The sequence below is a fragment of the Gavialis gangeticus genome, unplaced genomic scaffold (genome assembly GCF_001723915.1).
Source record: "Gavialis gangeticus isolate Ggan-Ray unplaced genomic scaffold, GavGan_comp1, whole genome shotgun sequence".
Classification (NCBI taxonomy): domain Eukaryota; kingdom Metazoa; phylum Chordata; order Crocodylia; family Gavialidae; genus Gavialis; species Gavialis gangeticus.
The window spans coordinates 32350102-32371914 of record NW_017728993.1 but is presented as its reverse complement, the minus strand read 5'-3'; the positions used below and the strand labels follow the sequence as shown (position 1 = coordinate 32371914).

Here is a 21813-nt window from a genome sequence, read left to right as displayed (position 1 = left end):
TCCCTCAGTTTCTGTTCATCATCCCTCTCAAAGTTTAAGCAGAACCAGCTGCCTCAGACAAACCCTCTAGTTCCAAGGGCCTGAATATCTGTGCAGTCTCTCTCCTCATGTAGCTGCCACTGATGCTCTTTCTTTCTTCTCTTAGGCTGGGTACCGGCATTACACATGTCGTGCTTTAAGCAGGCAGATAGCACTCTAAGGAAGTAACTGAACAGATGTTCATGGCTTTTAGAGTGCTTAAAAATGGCGGGTCACGCTCTAAGCTAACCCTGGATGGATGTGTACTAACCTAAAGCATTTTCTGTTAGAGCACTTTATTGAATGTCTGTGCCAGATCTCATTGAGGGTTAACTTAGAGTGCAATTACTGCCTTCCCAGGCAGTGTTGTGCAGGGCTGCACTCTATCCTCAGGCAGAGCTCATTTGCTCAGCACAAACTTGGGCTGGCCCTGCCCCCCTGGGTGTCACTGACCCCTGTGAGTGACAGCCTCTGCTTCCAGCCAGGCACACAGCCTTGCCAGGGGCAGTGGCAGGGGTGGGGGAAGGGAGTTTCTGTCCCTGCAGCTGCCCTGGCCCTGCAGCACACTGCAGCCTCCAGCCCAGCTAGTGGTAGGGGGCTATGGAGAAAGGGCTCCAGGGTCTCCCTTAATGCAGCTGCCCCTACTGGGCTGTACCGGGCAGCCTGGACAGGGGGTCTGCAAGGGGAGAGGTTGTTTCTGGGGTCTCAACCTCCCACAGCAGCCCTGGCTAGGCAGCAGTGAGCTGCTGCCTGGCTGGGAGAGGGGCTTGTAGGGGAAGGGCTCTGGGGTCTCTCCCTGCAGCTGCCCTTGCTGCACTGCACTGCTGTGCAGCCCTAGTGAGCTGTGGGGAGAGGGGTCTGGGGTCTCTCACTTCCCAGTTGCCAGCTGGCAGATGGGACAGGACTGGGCAACCTCCTGGGAGGCATGTGGGACCACCCCAGTGACCAGTGCAGTCAGGCTCCAAGCTCCTCCCCATGAACAGCAAATGTTTGTTCAGTTCACTTGTTCTCTAATTTATAGTGCTTTAAGTAAAGCATGATAGAGCACTTCCACCAGGGGCTTTTTGAATGTCTGGTACTTATCCTTAGATGGTGATTTGTAATGGCTTAGTATCTCTTTCATCTTAGGCTCTGGCTCTAGAAGAAGGCAGGTAGGCCTTTCTGACTGACCAGCTTACCCACTGGTCTTTTGGTATTTTTCCTGGAATTAGTCTGTATCTGACATTTTCTGTTTGTTTCCTCTTAAGACCGTCATTTGATATATCTGCATGCAGGCAAACAGAACAGGAGGTAAACTGAAGTGCCTGCAGTACTTATTTTTTCTCCCAGTTTTTGAAGGGGAACTCTGAAGAAGACTTTGAGATTGTCAGGAATTGAAGGCTTTTTAACCTTAAAAAATAATGGGAATGCAGTGTCTAAATCTGCTGGCTTTGAAATTCTCAGTTTAAAAGTTTTGACTAGATTTTTTCTTCTGATCCTCTCCTAAATGGTGATCTTCCGAGGCCCCTTCCAGCCCTAATGTCTATGTAATCTATGAAGTCCATGAAATACATTTCTTCTTTCTTTAGTTAAAAAAACAGATGTTCCTTAACTAAGTGGGGAGGAAAAGAACTGCAGCATAAATGGCCATTTCTCTCGCTTCTCATTTGAATAGATCAAGTCCTCTTCCCCATTTCAGAAGCCATTGGAATAATTTGGAAAGATACTAATATTAGCACTTGCATAAATTAAACCTTTCAGTCCCCAAAGTGACTTCAGGATTCCCTTTTTCATTAACACTAGTTTGCTTATTGCCAAAGTGGTCTGTTTAGATGCAGATTTTAAAACAGAGAGCTGATGGGCTGAAATCAACAACTTTGCGAAGAAGAGCTTTAAGGTCAAACAAATCAGTAAACCATTCTTTAAAGATTTTTTCTGGGTTAGGGTTTTCTGTTTGCTCAGGAATTCAAACATTCTTCACATTTCCTGATGCAACGCTTACTTTTTAATTCATCACATTTATTTTTGCAGAGAAGCGATATCTGAGATTGAATTTTAGCAGCAAGGTTAGCCTTTCCCACTGTATTATGTAAGGCAGAGAAATTTCTTCATGAAGAGTATAAAGCATACCTAACTTTTAGTTACCTCATCATTCTCTGGTTACAATATCCCTTGCATTGTTTCACTATTAATATTTATTTTTTATTCTAATATATATACTTTCCTAAGCAGAACAGGACAAACCTGTGTCAGATAGGATTTGTACAGATGTTCATCTTAGCGAACTCCTGGGGAAAAAAAGGTAACATTGGGTGCTGACAGATGTGCAGCTCCCTACTGTAACTCATGGTGCTTCACAGGAAGCACTATGACTTTCAGGGACCTCTTCCATCCTGCCAACCCAATAGATGTTCTCTGCTGGCTCTGTGGGGTGGAGGATTGAGCTCCACTTTGGAGCCACTGGCATGTTTGCAGCTTCTCTCCCCTAGTCCCTCTCTGCCCCTTCCAACTCTGGTGCTGTCTTCAGGATGGGAGGGAGGGGAAGAGAGTGGAGGGAGCTCTGTCTGTCATTTGCCCAGTCTGCACTGGGGAAGGGGGTGGATTGGAGGCCCCCCTACCTTGGTTGGCCTCCAATCTGCACACTTCCCCCCTTCAGTGTAGGCAGGGCAAACCCCAGACCAAAGCTCCCTCCCCTTCCTTTCCCCACTTCCATCCTGAAGACAGCACCTGGGGCAGGGCTGGGCATCATGATCCTAATCCTGCCCCCAGGCTGGCACTAACAAAAGTTGAGGAAGGTGCTCCATTTGTTAATGATCAGGCAACTTTAAAGTGCTCTGCAGCTGTGCACTTCTGTCAGGGCATGGCTATAGAGTGCTTTCAGGGAACTGATCATGAAACAAAACATTACTTCCATCAGTGCCTGTGATGTTCATTCTGTGCTTCTCAATAATAGATACTTTAAGCAGTACAGATATAAGATCATTTGGATACTCTGGGCCAGATTTACTGAGTCTTAAGCGGTATTTCAGGGAACTGCCTATAGGAGCAAATGAACTACAGCTGAGTGCCTTCTCAGGGTAGAGGTCACATTGAGGAAAAAGGGCTGGAGGGTGCATTGCAGAACAGAAGTTTGCTCTGCCAATCTTGGCACAGCTTAGAGCATCCCACTGCTATTATTCTCCTTTTTTGGTGCTTGAGAGAATACAAACCCACAAAGTCAGTTTACTTCAACATAGGGCTAAGTTATATACAATAGCTGGCAAGTTTTACAAATTTTCACTTAGCAAAATCTAACTTTAGACCTTCCCTGAGAAAAACTACAATGAAGAGTCCCATTCCCCATATTTTCCTTTAGAAATGTGAAGGAGGTTATCAGTTTCCATACAAGGAAAAAAAGGTATGTTTTTAGCCCTTGATCTTGCAAAGATAGCTCGGGATATTTAAAAATGATGAAAGACAGGTAGGATATAAAAATCCTATTTTTCAACATACACATGTGAGCATGTGCATGCACACACAGGGAGAAACCTTATCTTTCATGAGTCTTGGTATTTAGTCCAAAGAATCACCCCATTAGTCCTCCCCACAATATTTATGCCAGTCTCATGTATGTTGACATAACTGTGTTGGCCAAAAAAAAAAGAAAAGATTACATCTGGGGTATGGTGAGGGCCATAAAATAAAACCAAAACCAAGCCCAGCACAACTGTTTCAGAGACCCATCCAAAATTTGCTAAAGCTGGCTTTGGCAGTTAGCTAACCTCAATATTTGTACTATTCAAAGAATTTCCTAGAGTAAGTATGGAGAATAAAACAAAATCTGCAGCTAGAGCCAAATCTTAGGAGGTGATGAGCTTGGCCTTTGAAGTCACTTACAGTTTAAGGCACCCAGCACCTCACAGAATCTGGCTAATACTGAGAGTCTATTTATCTTGAATAAAACTGACATGACTATATATGACAAAAGGAGAGACAGAGAGGCTGTGGGAAAAAAATACATGTCAAAAAAAGACAACTCTATTGATTTCAATACAATTTCATGTTCTGATACCAGAGCTGAATTTGTCCTTGTAGATAAAATGATAGACTGGACTTACTAAAAATGTGCTACAGAAAATGAAGTAGAAAAATAAATAATGCTTGTTACATTAAAATATAATTATTTTTCTGCCAAAAGTAGGTAGCAATTCTCTTGTATTTTGTTTGTTCTGCCTCTAGGAAGCAGGCAGCGAACTGCTATGAAAATAGGGAATGTTGTTGTTATCTATAGAGAAAAACCAGCCCCTAGTAAAAGTGGAGGTTGAAATCATATAGAATATTATTTCTAACATATCTTTTTACCTTTTTCATTATTACCCTATAATTTTGGACTAGCCCAATTGGATTCAGCTATATTGGGCAACCCCCAAAAAGGGATTAAAGCTGACTGAATTTTCTCTCCTTCTGTTTCATCACAAATTTATATCTGTATCTCTATGTATTTATTTCTGTGTATTATTTATACACACACATATATATACATACAAACAGGCACAGTGTGAGCAAACATGGCCTACAATTTTACAAAGTGAGTTATTCTTTTCTGATAAGAAACTTAAGCTTCTTCTCTGGTGAGACTTGCATTCATTTTCATTAGCATCATTTCTAGTTTATTAATCTCTTCATGATACTGTTTTAAGGAGCATCAGGAGTGGATTTAAAGTCCATGGTAATCAGTGGGAGTCTTCATGAATTTTAGGTCTGGCTCTTGATGCCTGAACGAAATTATTTTTTTTATTAGCAAAGACAACATTGTGCTTTACAAGGGAAGTCAGTGTCATTATCTCCATTTTATACACAAAACCCCTGAAAAATATGTAAGGGCCTAATGGTCTGTTCTTGCACACCTCATTCTTTCATGGCCTAGCTGTAAGACTTTATATTATTTTGACAAGAACACAAAAACTAAATTTTGGATCTGTTCCAGTAACCCATTTGTACATCGAACTGCTGGTAAATTCAGTGAGAATTCTGCCAGCAGGATTAGATATTTCTGTCTAGATGACACTTCTTAGCCATTTTGAGCCCAGTGCTGTAGTGTTCAGGCAGAAGTACCTATGAAGTTAACAGAAAAAGTTTCTCTTCAAAAAGGTTTTGTCATCCTGTCAGAGACTTAAGAGTTGCTGTTCTTGCAGAAAACATTGCACTTTTATCACAGATCAAATACTTTATTTTAGAAAGATCATGTTTTGCTACAGTATTGGCTTGATTTGCAGATATTGAGAATTTGTAACTTCTTGTGAAGTCAATGGCTATTTTTCAAGCTTCACTGACATAAATGGGGCTTTTCCCATTGATTTTAATTGGTTTGGATCAGGTCTGATTGAAACTGTGGGTTCTCAGCACCTCTGAAAGTCATTAACTTCTATTCATCTATATCTTAATGTCAAAATATCTACTTCTCTGCTGTCTACATTTACATAGCTATGCAGAGATATATATGGAGGGCTGGAAGGGCAATTTTCTGAGGGTTACTAAAGGGCTCTGTTCTTTCCCAGTTGCATACTGCTTTTATAGCAGGGCAAACCCTGTGCAGCAAGATGCTGCAAATCAGGGCACCAATCTAGGACTTGCTCTCCATAATTTTTTGCCCCACCTCTCTATAATCTATCTACACATCTGTTGCTATTCAATCTTCATTATAGCTATGTCAGCTTTAGCCCTGCCAGGCTAGTAGTGACCTGCAGAGGGGCACCAAGAGGCACAATCTGCCTACCAAGGAGGTAGTGAGTAAGCCTACCCTTAGCAAACACTCAAGTGATGTAAAGACAGAGCTGCAACACTATTGAGGCTCACCAGCAAACTCCTATATAGTAGCACCCACTCATCAGTGACCCAAATTTATGCTTGTACTACTGTACATGCAGTCACTAACTCCTTTGACCCATTCATGTAATCCAGAAGAAAGGGAAGAAACAGAAAGCATATAGCATTGTGACTCACCTTGACCCTGGATTCAGTGAGATGCACCTTTGAGAGACACACCTGGGGTATTGTTACACCTTCAGGAACATCCTTTAGTCCCAAATCATCCTCTGCTTTCTGCTGCTCGGTCACTGAGAACAGACTGAGATGCTCCAGAAATCACCTCCCTGACTGACAGCACCTCAGATTTACCACATCACCCAAGTCTTGCCAGCTCTTGGAGTGTATTTTGCCAGCTAAAAAAATCACTCTCTTGCCTGGTCGTGTGCTCAGAAATAACAGATTTCCATCCCCCCACACCTTGGAAGAACCCTTGTCCTTATGGCAAGGCTTAAGTATGGTTTCTTACTTACATTGGCCATTTATATTCACTATACATTTGAGTCTTAGGGAGCCCATCCTATACATATAACTCCCTGCTGTCCTTTCTCCCTCCCCTCAAGGGTGTGTCTATTTAGCAGACCAAAAGTCTTTCCTGATTCAGTTATGACCCAGGGAGTATTTGTGATATATTTACATCCTTTCAGACATATCCTATGGATACCATCTCTCACTTAATTTCCCCAGTGTGAAATATGTCCTTACCTGAATAGCCAGGTGTTTTTTCTTGCTACAGGTCTCTCCTTTTAAAAATGTAGATTTATCATTGTCTGGGTTGACCTGTCTCAGTTGCATCAGACTATGTCCAGAAGGGTCTATATGACTGGCCATTAAACATACCAATGTCAGATGTTAATTCTCAGTGATTACTTCTCTCAAGTGTGAATAGGGAAGGAAAATTAAGTTAATCATTGCCTAACTAAACATTCCTGGCCAAAACATGAAACAAAAAAAGGTACATTCATATCAAATACCACAATTCATGCAGAGATAATAATGATAAGGCTAAATGCAGCTTGATGTTACATACAGAGAGGCAATATGTGTCATATCAGAAAGCAAACTCAAGAAAACATTCATGACACCCCATGAACTCTTCAAAATATTGTTGGTTTGTGACAAGTATGTAATAAATACTGAACTCATCTCTCAGCAGTTGTTATATGCATTAAGGTGCCACTAATCATAAGCATGGGTGGATCTACAGTTTTGAAAAGGGGGTGCAGTTAGTATGGTGCATCAGCCTATATTACACAACATATTTTTTCTATATAAGCAGAAACTAGAACCTGTACTAATATGTTATGGGCCTCAGGTTATCTCATTTGGTTTAAGATCAACCCTACTATTCAGGAAATCTTGTTGCACTGACTGTAGGATTGTCTAACACAATAAAACCTCCTTCTCTTAATTTTCCCTTAATAGTAAATAGGCACTAGCCATGACTGAGGAACTATCTTACTTCAAAGTGTGAAATTTCCACCCAGATGCACTACCCAGAGTATGAAAACTGAAGACAGCCAAGCTTCTCGATATGCCACCCTGATAGCTAGTTCCCATAGGCTTACCAGTTGATTAATAGGAGGGGAATATACCTGACTTGATCTCTCAATCAGTTCTCCACCTTAGTGAGTGATGGGAAGAAGGACTCTCCATGCTTTGTTTTCTGGTAACATATTTGTCAACACCAGTAGGCTGTTTCCTTCTTTGTATCTATCCTAGCTGCCCGTCAAACCAAGTGGATCACCTGTGAAGCTAGTCTTCGTAACTCCTGTATTCCAGGTATCCATTGTCAAGAAAGGAAGACATGCTGTCTCTCTCCCTAGACTCTTCTCTCCCTGGTTTCAGGATTAAACCAATCTATCCAACTTAAAAATGAATGCGTTTATACCTCACAAATTATCCTTAGCATCTCGCACAATGTTAGGCTGTATAGGAATTACATAAAATCTATGTATTTCATAGGAAGCACTGGGCAGTGCACCTGAGCTGACCACCGGGAATCCTAATTTTACTGTAACATAAGCAAGGAAAAAATTACTACCCTCCTAGGGCAAAGATGAACAAGCAAATGATAATAATGTTCATACACAAGACTGTACAAAGAGACTATAAATTTAGTGACCTGTTCAGTATCTACCCAGACTTCCACTGCAACTGGCTAATTTTAGGTTGCCAGCCTTAACAAATGAATTTCTTGTCTTCTGACTGTTGTCACCAACATTGGAAATTAATTGAATTCTTAATGCTGTTGCTATAGACTCTTCTTCTGTTTAAGAAAAACTTATCAAGGCAAATCAGGACAAACACAAATTGAATAGATGTTAAGGTTTTCTAGCTGTAATGGACTAGAAAGCATATCCTATTGTTATTATATCCAAAACATTTTGAAAGTACAAGCAGAGGAACGCATCTCTATCATCTGAATTTAATACAGAATCATGTTCTTCTCCTGTCACACAAAGAATTTGTTATAGATTTTATCTGGAATAAAAGCTATGTCAGTAGTGCCACATAATACATTTGTAAAGGTTAGAGATATTTTAACCCTCGTCTGTGACCAGAATTTTAATAGCAAGCATGCTCTCTGAAGCAGTCCTAGTGAGGGAAATGCTTCTGTAGACATTAATGCAAATCAGTGTAGAACAATGCCTACACAATGTTGCAATGGGGTCATTGTAGAATCATGTCCTTGAAATTACAAATTTATGACATAAGTAAAAATATATTATTACAAATTCTGTCAATCTCCTGTCTTTGTCACAGATTTGTGTTGTTGCAATCCAGAGAGATTAAACCATTTTATTGCTTAAACTGTCACGAAGACCTGCAAAAACAGAACAGCAGCATTACTTTAATGACTTTCTTTTTGAAATGTGCATTGTTACAATCCATGCATAATGAACAGTGAATCCACAGAAGTATTGGTTTTATCCATTTCTATTGTAGTTTCCAAAAATTCATGAAGTACTCCATCTTGAACTTCACTAATTAGGGGAACAATTAGAGAAGCAAACATTTCATCAACAGGAGTTCTGTTCACAAGGGGTTTGCAGAATCAGGCTCTATATTTGAAACTGGATGGGCTGTAACATGGAAAATTAAAAGCCTGATGGAGGAAATGGTTATTTCTTTTTATCCAGTTATATTTATGACTGAAACTTTTCTGGCAGAATCTATTTTCTACTTTAATTGCTCTTTATTTCTTTGCTAAACTTGAGAGATTGAAATTTCTATACAATGTAGTGTAGCAGTGATTGTGTAGCTAACAAGGTCACCATACTTTAAAGAGACGAGACTTAGCAAATGGTTTCAACTGAGGAAATGGAATTGAGGGTGTGGGCTTGGTTTACTTAGTTTGGTAGAACAAGTGACTTGAACAATGTTTCCCTAAAATTAACAACAGTAAAAATATCCCAAATGAAATCTCAGGGTCTAGGTCCGTGGCCATAACTAAGTATACTAGTTAAGAATTACTTTGGTATATGGTCATTTTCATCAGAACTGCAAGACTCTTTGGGGATAAATGATGATTTAATTAGTGGACTCCATACACAGTTTCAACTTTTACCTTTTCTCCTTAAAACAAATCTCTAAAAAGCATTGACAGAAGTCTTGTTTTGATTATCTCTTTATCTTTCAGCCATAGATCAGTATCAGGGCATTTTCCCCTTCTTTTTGTTCATAATCCATTATAGAAAATACTGTGGATGTCTGCAGCATGACTAAAACTCCACATTACGTTTGCAATTATCCATAAGATTTGTGTAGCATAAAGCAAAAATGTTTGCTTTAAGGGGACATCTGCTATAAATAAAATGATACCATAAATTTTCAAGACAGCCATCACCTACTTTGTTGTCAGAAAGGCGAAAAGTCTCAGCTTCCCAGCACAGGTTCCTTTTCAGCCTTTTGCCAGTGGGGTCAATAGCGTTTACTTTTGTGCTTTTTATAAGTACCCTCCCCCACTTTAATAAAATTAGCATGTAATGCTTTCGACGCCCGCACATATCAGCTTTCATTCTTCGGGGAAACATGTGAACATCATTAAGACATAGTTTCTCCTTCACTCTCCAAAATATTTCCTTAACAAACTTTATGAAATTCAAACCAGGGGGTTCATGCTGATGCTATCTTTATTAAAGTGGCATCTGTTAATGCTGGTAAATGTAAGCATCTGTCATCATTTCTGGTACAACCCCTTATTTTCAGGGGCTAGGAGACATCAATCTGGACTTAACATTTGTAATAAAGGTGCCATCTGAGGAGCAAGACCAAATGTTTAATTTGATTTTCTTCTTATGATTCAACCCCGCTCATCTCCCACTTAGGAGGCAGGGCGCAGGAGCAGAAGAGAACTTTTGTTTTAACATGGTTTGTAGTGTTCTGTTGCATTACAGGCTGTATTATGCCTTCAAGGCTCAGGACCATAAAGAGTGAAAAGGTGTATTGCTTGGGCAGAGGAAGGAACCTACCAGGTGTACATAGGGAGGGTGGAAGTTGTTAAGCCCTTTACAAGGCTGTTATATGTTCTGCTAGCTCTCCAGGTCAGTATGTTTGTATGTGTGGGAGGAGGTTGGAACAAGCTGTTTGCCTCACCCATTTTGAAGAGGCTAACATAATGTTGCTTAATGTTCTGGAAAGTTCATGGTTAGTTATTATGCTTGACATCTGCACAAGAGTTTAAAAGAGGCTTTGTGTGTGTGGGTGCCTTTACTTCATAAGGTCCATACAAAAAAACTTCAAACATCTGAATAGCTGGGACCCTTTAATCTCTTTTAAACTGCTTGGAACATTTTAAACATGTTGGCTTCCTTGTCCAACAAAAAGAAAAGGTACCTTTCAAGTTGTAAGGGAGTTTTCTTTGTTAGCAAGATAACCTCGATATTTCTTTTTACTTGGCTTGGGCTGGAATAACTGCTTTCTGATTGATAGGCTAAGTAAATTATTTTAGGAATGAATTAAGGTACTCGGTCCTATTAGCTCAAGTATGAGCAACAAGCAGTTGTGGGAATGTGTCTACAGTACAGCTGTTTGCACTGGTGTTCTGCAAGGGGAGCTCACTACACTTGCAAATTGCTGCTGCTTTTGCCATTAAAATCCCTGCTCATCATGGTTGGAATTGGCCAGTCAAGTACACTACTGCCTGTTCTGAAAAATCATACATTAAAAACCAATGGGCCAGATCCCCCTTGAAACTGAGCTTGTGTAATAAATCATGAGATTTAAAAAATAATATACATGAGCTTTTAAAAATAAGAAATGTAACAGCCTCTTCATTTGCCTTCTGGGTTTGCCTTTGTCTTTTGCCTTTGTCTTTAGGGTTCTGGGTTGCCCACAGACATGCTCATTGGCATTCTAATTACAACTCATCAGAGCCAAATCGATGACTGGAGTCTGCTCCATGCTCTGATTGGACCGCTCCAGCTTCTCCTCATCATCACATGTATCAATATTCCCCACATTTCAAAATGACTGTGGGGGCACTTTAAATTTTGCCAAGTGAGCTTTAGTTAAAGTGCCCCTGTGGCCATTTTGAAATGTGGAGGTGGTGGCTTAATACACATGATGGTGAGCTGTTTTAATTAGAGCCACTCTCCAGGAACCTTTCTAATTAAAATGCTCCTCCCCTCTACCTCCAAGCATATATATAGGCAGCCCTGGTTTCCAAGCATTTCTCTCGAACCACAGGACCAAGAAATTTCTTTTTTTTCTTTTTAATTTTTTAAATATGAATACCGAGATTCTCATGTAATCCCATGCCTGAAAGATCTGGGGCCTTAAGCAAATCATCAAATGTTGTGAGACTTGAGACAAAACCTGAGAGCTGGCAACACAATACTAATCTAGTATTCAGTGCCTCTGTCCCCTTGCTTCTCTGTCATTGGAGAAAAAACTCATTCTAGGAAAAGTCAGAAGCTGGGAGACAGTTACATTTTGCTTGGATTCCTCTACTTTCTTTCTGGTGTAAAAGGAGATGGTAAAATATATTTGTCAGATAGATATAGCTCACAGAACTGTATTCATCAGATAATATTTCATTAAGAAGAGTTCACAGCTAATGCTGACACATATGCCATGGTTGGCCAGTGCACACAGGAAAAGAAAAGACAAAATATAATGAAATGGTTTAATTAGGCCATAATTTTATTAATTTAACTTGTCTGGGAACGACAGCAATAACTGGTACAAAGCAGGTTATAATTCCTTCATAAATTGTTTCCACCTAGTGGAATTTCTTCCCAGCTGGTTCCCAGCTGCTTGCTAAAACGTTTCTACTTTGTCCTGTAAGAGAGATAAGGAGCTGGGGGGAAAAAAGGAAGTTATCTCCTTCCTCATACAAGATATTAGGAGTCTCTAGTCTGTTCCCCTGGTGTCTTAGGTAACCCGCATTCATTTCTAACGCTGGTTTATTAGGGAACATAACCTTCTGTGAAATATAATGGACGTGCCTTTTACAGACCTGACACACTTTAAACATCAACTCCTGAGCATCCCTGCTGGATTTTTGTCTTGTTCCAAGCGATCTGATTGTGAGGAAAAATGCCTTCCTAGTCAGTAGAACTATATCAACGCTAAGGCTTTTTTTTGGTGGAGATAGGCATATATCACTAAGATATTAACTGAAAATAATCTTTAAAGCAATGTATGCTACTGATCTGATATATAAGTACATAAAAATATGAGGGGAACTACTTCAATATTTTAAATAGAGCTGATTGGAAATTTTACACTAGAACATTTTTTCTGGCAGAAAATGCTGAATTGATGAAAACAAAAATTTTGAAGGAAATACATTTGTTATGACCAATTAAAAAAAATGGAATGAAGCATTCCAAAGGATCAAAATGTTCCTTAGCAAAATGAAACACTTATGGTTTTCCATTTCAAAATTAGTTTGTTTTTCAATTATTTTATTTTATAATATGTATTATATAAGCGTGCCATTAAAAAAAAGTTATATATTGACATGATATACAATATTTCAATCAAACTAAAGTGTATTTTTTTGCTGGAATATTATAATTTTGAAAATTCTTGTTTGTGTTGCCTTTGGAATGGAAAAACAGAAATCACAGATTTTTCCATGAGACAGAAAATTACTTAAAATTTGAACACCCTTTTTGTATTTGTTCTTCAGGAAAAACATTCCTATCAGCCCACGCCCTGAATGTTTGGGGTGCCTATTCAACAAAAAAGCATTGCTTGTTGACTGCAGAATGGAATCAGTTTTGAAATACAAGAAACACAATTTGTGCAGAGTTTCTTAACGTTGCAGAATTAGGACTTAAGCTTGCAAAGAAACCCCTGAACACACAGACTTACTTACATTCCTCATGTGCATAAATTTTGTAGGTCTGGCTTTATTGTGCAAAGTTTCTTATGTGGCTTTCAAGGATGATCTCTAAACAAACTTTATTAAATCACAAAGGCCAAAATAAAAGATTTAAATAGATTCTATTTTGTAAATGGTTTAGACCTTAAAATTGTCATTTAATACAGCAAACATTTGTGAGCAGTTTATTAGAAAAAGACACCAGGCTGATCAAATTTAAGGAAAACTGGCAAGTAAATTTTAACCAGATGCTGCAATGATTCTTTCTGTTTCAATAAGAACCCAATCCAGCAAACTTTATGCAAGTGCTTAACTGTACCATTATGAATATTTTCATTGAAATCAACAGGGAAAAGTTAGCTTTGCCCATAAATGTGTTCAGGATTGGGGCCTAAGTATATATTTTTAAATGCATGCTTAAGTAATATTAAAAAAACTTCTAGGAAAAAAGTCCAAGTTATTATTCTGGTGGTACCCGTTCAAAAGACAAGTATCAGCTAAAACTTCAGTGGCAAGAAATGTTATTGATATTTATTTTTTTCAAAATACTTTTCCTTTCTCTTATGGCCTCACATTCTTGCCATGTTTTCTGGATTCCTTTATCATCTCTTGTGTTGCATCCTACATTATATGTAAGAGGTTAAAAAACTTTCCAGTATTACCCTAAATTACAAGGTATGCAGTATCATCACTAATATGTGAAGGAAGCTTTTGCATTTCTGTAGTGATTTATTCCCATTTGCATGTGTGAGAAAGATCCCTTCATCAAAGCTAAGCCTTGTTCTCAGAAGATTTAGCTTATGATGTGAAGATATGATATAAACCTGTTTGGTGCATTGACCTTAATGCACAAACAAACCACCTCTGTCAGCTAGTCTATATCTCTCACAGACACTCGTGTTTAAGAAAACTTTCGATGTTTTTGTGGTTTATATCTTGATATTCTACCACAAAAATGGATTCTTTTATCTAGTCAATTCTCTACTATATTTCAGCTTTAGCACATGGGGAAATTTATCAGTATTTTCAAAAGAGCATAAGCAACTTAGGAATTTGCCTCTGTCTTTCAGTGAGAATTGGGCACCTAATTCCCTTAGTCTTATTGAAAACAGTCTGAATGACTTTTTATTTATAGTATTTATATTCATATGTAGCACCTTGTTGTTTTCTATGTGTAATTTTTTACTTCCAGGTAAATATCGTTTTATCTACTGATTTATGTGTAAACTTTTTCAAAAAGATTTTAGGCATCAATGAACAAATGTAAAAGTAGCTCATATTTACGCATATTCCCATTTATTTCAGTAGAAGTGAAGTGCCCACAAACCTTTATGGATCCAGATGTAGTACCTTAACTGCATATAGTATCTCATGGGCTTTGAAACATCTGTATGGAAATTATCAGTCTTACTTTCAGCTATCTCAAAGAAAATCCAGAATAATTAGATAGATATTCTCCATTAAAAATGCTGTGCTGAAAATCTTTTCCTGGCATGTGAAAGATTTTGTAAGTCAGTATAGAGGTTTTAAATTAAAATACCTAATTTTGCTTTAGAATGGAAAAGATCAGTGTGTAACAGTGTATAAAGATCTATAACTCAAGAACTATTTTTAGCTCTTCTTTACCTACTATCAAGAATGGGCTAGGGTATGTAATGACACCAAAGCAATTCCTAAGTTCATATATAAACTTAAAAGGGTACCATATTTATTCAATACAAGATGAGGTCCCCCCACCAATCCACGTGGGGAAAAAAGCCCCTCATCTTATATTTGCATACAAGGACACCTCATTAAATATATCATCTATCATGAAACTGCTGCCAAAAGCTGTATGTGCTCAGTAATGGAAACCAGCTATGAAGCTGATTAAATGTAGACGACATTGAGCGTGACTATAAAGCACACAGCCCATATTGGGCAAGTGTACTGACAAGAACCATTTTTTTTGGCCCTTAAAAGCAAACAGGCAAATGTTCCCTTCACTGGCACCGGGCCTGGCAGCACTGCAGTACCCGGCTGGTACTGGGAAGGCCAGAGCCAGCCCTGACACCCTCCTCTCGGTGCTAAAAATGCTTAATCTTAGCCAAAAGCTGAGATACTGATGGGAACCTACCACAAAGATAAGTTATTTGCACATACACACGGACTATATTATTTGCGTGACTCAGCCAGAGTCACTTTAGCCAATATAACATTAATAAAATCTTTGTACCGCAATAGAACTTCATGTAATTTTTATACCATATATTTGAAAACTGTTGCGGAAAGATATTTTTTATATATTTTATATATTTTATATATATACTTATATATATTTTCTTATAAATCTATGTAATAGATATAGGCCAAGAATGGAAAGTATTGCAGTATTACATTGGAAAGGGGTTATTATTAGGTTCATACTGATATAAAATACTCATATCAATCTGGCCCTTCTGGTTTTAAGACATAAAATGTTAATCTGTAACTCAAAGACAGCACAATAATCTGAAGTGAAGAAATTTCTGAAGGAACTGTTATTCTTACAAAGGACTTGTCCTTTCTTATGGTGCTACTTAACTGACGCAGAAATGGAACACAGGCAGTATGAATTGTAACAAAAACTGTATGATTCATATGATCAAAAACTGTATTAATTGGTAACAGTGTACATTAAAAATAGGTTTGGCGATCATAACTGTAGTAAGATGACAGGGGTTGTTGTTGATCCCCACTAGCAGGAGGGTTTTAACTCTAAAAGCTGATTAATTCCTGCTGAATCACTGTAGTAGTTTTGGGTTATTAGCCCTGTCTTCAAGGTGAAAGTAACTCTTTAAGGCGAGAATGCTGGAATGCGGGACAGATGTTCTGGAGAAAAACCCTGATACAGAGAGGAAGAATTGTTTGATGGTTAGGACACTATGCCAGTGCTCGGGAGACCCAGGCTCAGTTCCCTGGTCTGCTACAGCCTTCTTGTCAGAAGTCATTTCTGTCATAATGCCTCAGTTCCTTTGCAGTAAAATGGAAATAATAGTGCTTCTCTACTTCACAGGGGTCTTGTAAAGATGATGCATTGGCAATTGAGGGACATGCAGAAATTGGGTCATAAGTACTCAGGAAAGATAGATTGTTTACAAGCTCTAATACACATGCTTGTCCTTATTGAGAGAACCCTGGCTTGACTGAAGTCAATAGCAAAACTCACATTGCCTTCGATGTAGCCAGGATTTCATTCAGTATACAGGATGGCCCTGACTACTGTCCTGTATAAGCTGTGCCAAACCTGGAGTATTTTGTACACTCTATAAAATATAACCCTTCATGCATTCATTCAATGAGTCCCTCTGTGTCACTTACTTTTCCCCCCCATGCACGCATGTAATGTGCCTATAATTTCCTTGATGATTTTCATCCCTTGTTTTAATATTGCAACCATATTTGCTGGCTTAGAGCCTGGTCTCTTGGACTCATCTGACAGTATGTGCTTTCATTTGCTATTCAACTATTGTACCGTCCTCTGTGATTTGGTTTCATATCCCTACTTGTATTCTTTAAAACTTCCTCCTTGACTTCTCTCTTCCCTCGGCAGAACTAAAAAACAAAACTTGGATTAATGTGGTTTGCATTTACAGTGTGTCTCATTTAAAAGTTTTTTTTTTCTCTCTTGCATTTTCAATATCTTTATCTGCTCTGAAACATAATTCAGTTTCAATTTATATACTGTTTTTTAACATCAAGCAGTTCAAAGTCCTTCATAAAATGGAGGAGGAAGAAGCCAAATCTGAACAGTCCTTGCAAATAGAAAATTTTTCAGGTTAGATTTAAATTGAGATACCATACGGGCATTCTACATATTAACATGTTTTTTTCCCTTAACTCTCAATGTTTTGTACTTTATTTGTTTGCCTGTAGAAGTGTTAGACTAAATGTTTTCCTTTTTTTTGGGGAGGGGGAATTCCTTGGCTGTTAATTGTTTTACATGTTTATGTAATGGATTAGTATTTTTCATTACAGCTTTTCATGTATACATTTATTCAAGATATTTGCCATGATTTCATAGTTAGGTTATTTTTTTTTTTTTTTTACAGATGGACCAGAACTACACTTGAATAGCTGAACAACACTTCCCTCATTTCTTAAAAATAATTTGTCTATAATGTAATGTCCCCTGAGATAAAGAGGAAGTTGCACTGAATACAAATGGGATTTTTTTTTACTGAGGCTACTGGACACAGACAGAACTTGTAATTCCCTCTGGCACTGCAGCTCCTAGAATAACTAAACACAACCTGACCTGTCTAGTGCTAATACACAAGGTCTTCCTAAACCCTGGCCTGGAAAATAGATTGTGGAAGGGACTTTGATTATATAACCAGAACACTTTCAGGTGCATGGGGTATTATTATAGGGTTTCCTGCTCCAGTAATTAATTCCATGTGATGCAGCACTGTTGTGCCATGGCTCTCAGACACAACACAACTAATTCCCCTGATTACAAATAATTTTATCATGAGAAACATCCCACACTGTGGTTCCCAGATAGAGAGTTATACTTACTATAGGTGGAATATACTTACTATGGAGTACCTAATAATCAATTATTTCTATAATAATAGGTTGAGGATGAAGGTCAAACTAAAGAGGAAGAAAACAAGGTAGGAGAAAACATCTACCACATCCACCCTATAACTTGAGAGATATTTATGAAGCAACACTTTGCTGTGAAAAATGTACAAATAAAAATGGGTTATTTGGTGATAACATAAATTATTTTTCCTTGAAAAGTCAAACAGCAAACTTCCAGCATTTTGTTCTGCAGCAGTAAGACATGGCACTGGGCATTAGGCTTACATGAGTGTAGATGACATATACCAGCCACAGCAGACAGTAATAGAGGTTTTTAAACAGCTAGTGACTTCATAATCCTATTCTGTGTCTTAGGCGAAGTATAGACATTTACTGACTTTTACAGACTTTTACAGGTATAAGTGCTTGGAAACCAGTCTGATCCCATAACAGTACAGAAGCTCAGTGTCCACTCACCAGGGTGTGGGAAGCCCTGGGGTGGTGTGCAGTAGCCCACCCAGAGACCCCCATGCCCTCTTAAGTGAGCACAGCCACAGGGAGCATGACTGGGCTACAAAGGACAGGCAAGCATGGTTGTCGCTGCTGCCTGCAGTTGTCAAATGCCTGTGGTTTATGATGATGGGGACGGGGGGAGAGGTGTCTTGCCATGCCCAGCAGCCAATCAAGGGTGGCATGACCACTCAGCTGTGGATGGCTGTGCTTTGCAGTCTCTGGCAGCATGGGGAACCTGCTGGGAGACACACAGGAGCACCCCCAACCTGCTGGTCTTGGCAAGTGCAGACAGCCTGTGTCCTCCCCCCGCCCCAAACCAAAGGGTGAACATGTGTTCAGTTTGCTCCTGAACTAACCTATATCAGTTAGAGAAACCCATGTAAGTTTGACTGATTCTTCCTCGGGCTTTTTGAACATCTGTATGTAGTCTTATGCCATCTCTGGGATGCTCCTTTCCAGGATATTCTCATCCAAAGGTCACTGGGGTAACAAGCTGAAGAAGAGAAACAGTTGGTCAAAGACGGACATTTCAACTAATGCACAGTAATTTTTATTCAACTGATATTATTCATTCCTTTTCTTTCACAAGTAGGGAAGTACATTGATCTTCCTTTCATTACTCCTCCAGTAATATACAGATATCACTACTTAGAAACTCACAAAACATTGTTCAAAGGAAGGCATTCTCCTCCTTTCACTCTAACAAAAGATTTTTTAGGTATTACAAGGAAATGTTTTGCTTGAGGATACACTGAGAAATTAGATTAAACCTTTGTTATTTGACTCCATTCATTGGCTACTGAACATTTACTCCAATCTAGCCCAGTCACTTGCATTGTGCTTTGTAAAGAATGGAGGCCTTAGCTGGATGTATTTCTATCTGAAAAAATATTTGAAAGATCTTTGATTATATTTTTTCTCATTTTCCTGCTGCCACCAGGGGGAGCTCCAGGTTTCAGCAGCCCTCTTCAAAAGCTAGCCCTGCTCACTGCTCTCTGGCTAGCCACTTCCATGCCCAGGAGCAGTGTTCCCAGCACAGGGACAGCACATAATAGTGCTCTCTTTGCCCATTCTGCATCTCCATGCTATGAGTGCTCCAGCCACTGCCCCTGGCAGCAATAACCAGCATTGTAGGCTCCTGCTGGCCACTGTGGTGATCCTGATGGACCTGTGTGCTGAGAGCCACCTGGCCCATGGCCATCTCTCACCTCCTGGATCCTCCAAGCACAGTGACCTTCTGCCAGACTGCCGTGTGCTGTCCCAGGGCCACTGCTGCTCACTTGCTGCCTTTTACCCATCTGCCAGGCTGGATCCCAGCAGGGACACTGGTGACAGACTCCATGATGTCACCACTGGTGTTGCCATTGCTCTCCTGGGTGTCCATCCCTGCTGCCTCTGGGACCACTGGGCCAGCGAGAACTGGTGGCAGCATGTTGTCCTGTATACCTGAGATGACGAGCAGTGGCTGAGGCCTTCTGCATGACCTGGGCTACCTTCCAGGATCTCCTAGAGCAGCTCCAGCCACACCTGGACTGGTAGGACACTGGCATGAGGCCACCCTTCACCATGGATACCCACCTGTCCCTCACCTTGCTTAAGCTGGCCATACCTGCCAGCCTGTGGTACATCAGCCACCAGAGAGGCCATCCTGGAGGTGCTTGAGGCCCTCCAAGACACACTGAAGGACACCATGATCCATGTGCATGACCCCCTGGCAGTGGTGGTGGGGTTCTGTGTCGTGGGATTCCCCCAGTGCATTGGGACCCTGGATGAGACCCACATCACCTGCCCACCTCATGGAGATCCATCCCTATTACAGCCAGAGGGGCTTTCACTCTGTGGTGCTCCAGGCTATTGTGGACCACCATGGAGACTTCAAGCATGCTAGTGCCAGCTGGGTGGGCAGCACACATGACATCTGCATTTTCAGGAACTCCAGCCTGCTGGTCCTGGTGATTAGGCACTTTGTGTTGGGGGTGCCAGACCTGCAGCTGGGTGCTGTGGTGGTTCCATCTCTCCTCACTGAGGACCCTGCATACATGCTTCTGCTCTGGTTTATACAGTCCTACACTGGCTACCTGAACCCCTGCCAGGCACACTTTAACCAAAGCCTGGGCCAGATTTGTGCCCTGGTGGAGTGTGCCTTCAGCTGTATCAGAAACTGAATTAATGTAGCTCGTGTTAACATACAGTGTAATAATAGTGAAATGTAGCCATGTTAGTCTTGTCCTGTAAGCAACTTGAAAACTGCATTTTGTATCTTTCTGCTTGGCAGAAGTGAATAAACTCTGCATAGCTTTTATGTATAAGTGTGTGTTAAAGGGTGAATGGTAAGAAAATAACATAGAGATGGGAGAAAAAAAATTAACTGCTTATGTAAGCAACAAGGCACCAAACGTAAGTTACCAGTCAGTAAACTAATTAATAAATGTCTGAAGAATCCCTTTCAGGCCTAGGGCACAAAAAGATAACAAGGAGAAGGAATGCACCCATCCTGCCAGATGGGCAGCAAGGACACTCCAAGGCTAAAATACCAACTTTGATGACCAAATTGACCTCAGGCTGAGGTAAGCTGAATACTAAAAAACCCCCAAAACAACTCCAAAAACAGAAGCTGGGTATGGAAAAACCCCAAAGCACTGAAACAAAGGATGCCAACCCCTATAAAAGAGAACTTTGAAAATGCCAAGTTGGGTGAGTCTCTCTCTCAGCTGCTGTTTCATCAAAGCACAGACACGTCTGTTTCACCCCACTCCAAGTTGTTATCTACAGGATCTTTCTCTCATAATAACCAACCTACCTGCTATCTGCATCTTCTCTCAATAAGGCCAGGGCTGGCCACCCAGTGCTATTATTAAACAACTGCTGCTGGTAACTATAATGTCTAAATGGAATGGTTGTTTTGTGTTTGTGTGTGCCTGTGTATAAGTTTTGTGCATGATAATCTGTGTGTCTATATGAGTAGTGTGTCCAAACCTCTATGTCTAATTCATGTAAGCAAGAAAAGCAGCATTTTGCTTTATCCCCCTTTATAAGGTTTCACTCGTGATTTGGCATTTAAAATTTAAAGTAACACAGCCATTTGAATGGATGTTGGTGCACCCTCATTTCGCACCCTGAGTTCACTGAGAACAACCTCCCCCAGGTCATCGTTGTGGCCTTTGTGCTGAATAACATCTGTGAGGCCCAGAAGGAGTTCTGCAAGGACTGAGCAAAGGAGGTGCCATGTGTAGAGGATCCCTGGTAGCAGGAGTACTATCTGCATGGCAGCAGCACCTCCACACCCCTGCCAAGGCCCCAGGACAGCCACAAACCCATCAGTGGGGGACCAGGGCACCAGATGCAGGAGGCACTAGCCAACCACCTCCTCCAGCACTCCCCACTGTAGCCCAAGTGCACCACCACCCAAGAACCCCCCATCCCCTCTGCCCACCCCCAGCACCATGCTCATACATGTCTCAGAAGAACAAGCTTTTATTTTCTTCATATCAATCAGAGCTCCCCTCTCTTCCCAGATTCCCCATCCCCCCTCCCCCAACAAACAGAGCCCCTCCACCACCCACCCCACCCACCAA

At 40.3% G+C, this 21813-nt stretch overlaps 1 long non-coding RNA gene across 2 annotated transcripts in view; it reads right to left on the bottom strand.

Annotated features, from left to right (window-relative positions):
* Positions 1-4448: 4448 nt before the first annotated feature.
* The window catches only part of LOC109286778, a 40706-nt gene continuing 23341 nt past the window's right edge, over positions 4449-21813 (bottom strand). Inside the window, exons 2-4 of one of the 2 annotated variants that reach the window (XR_002094678.1) lie at positions 6547-6664; positions 5980-6103; positions 4449-4751 (exon numbers count right to left, since the gene is read on the bottom strand). This is a non-coding gene — a long non-coding RNA (uncharacterized LOC109286778). The remainder of the gene's footprint in view (positions 4752-5979; positions 6104-6546; positions 6665-21813) is intronic. The other variant, XR_002094677.1, reaches the window with a different exon arrangement.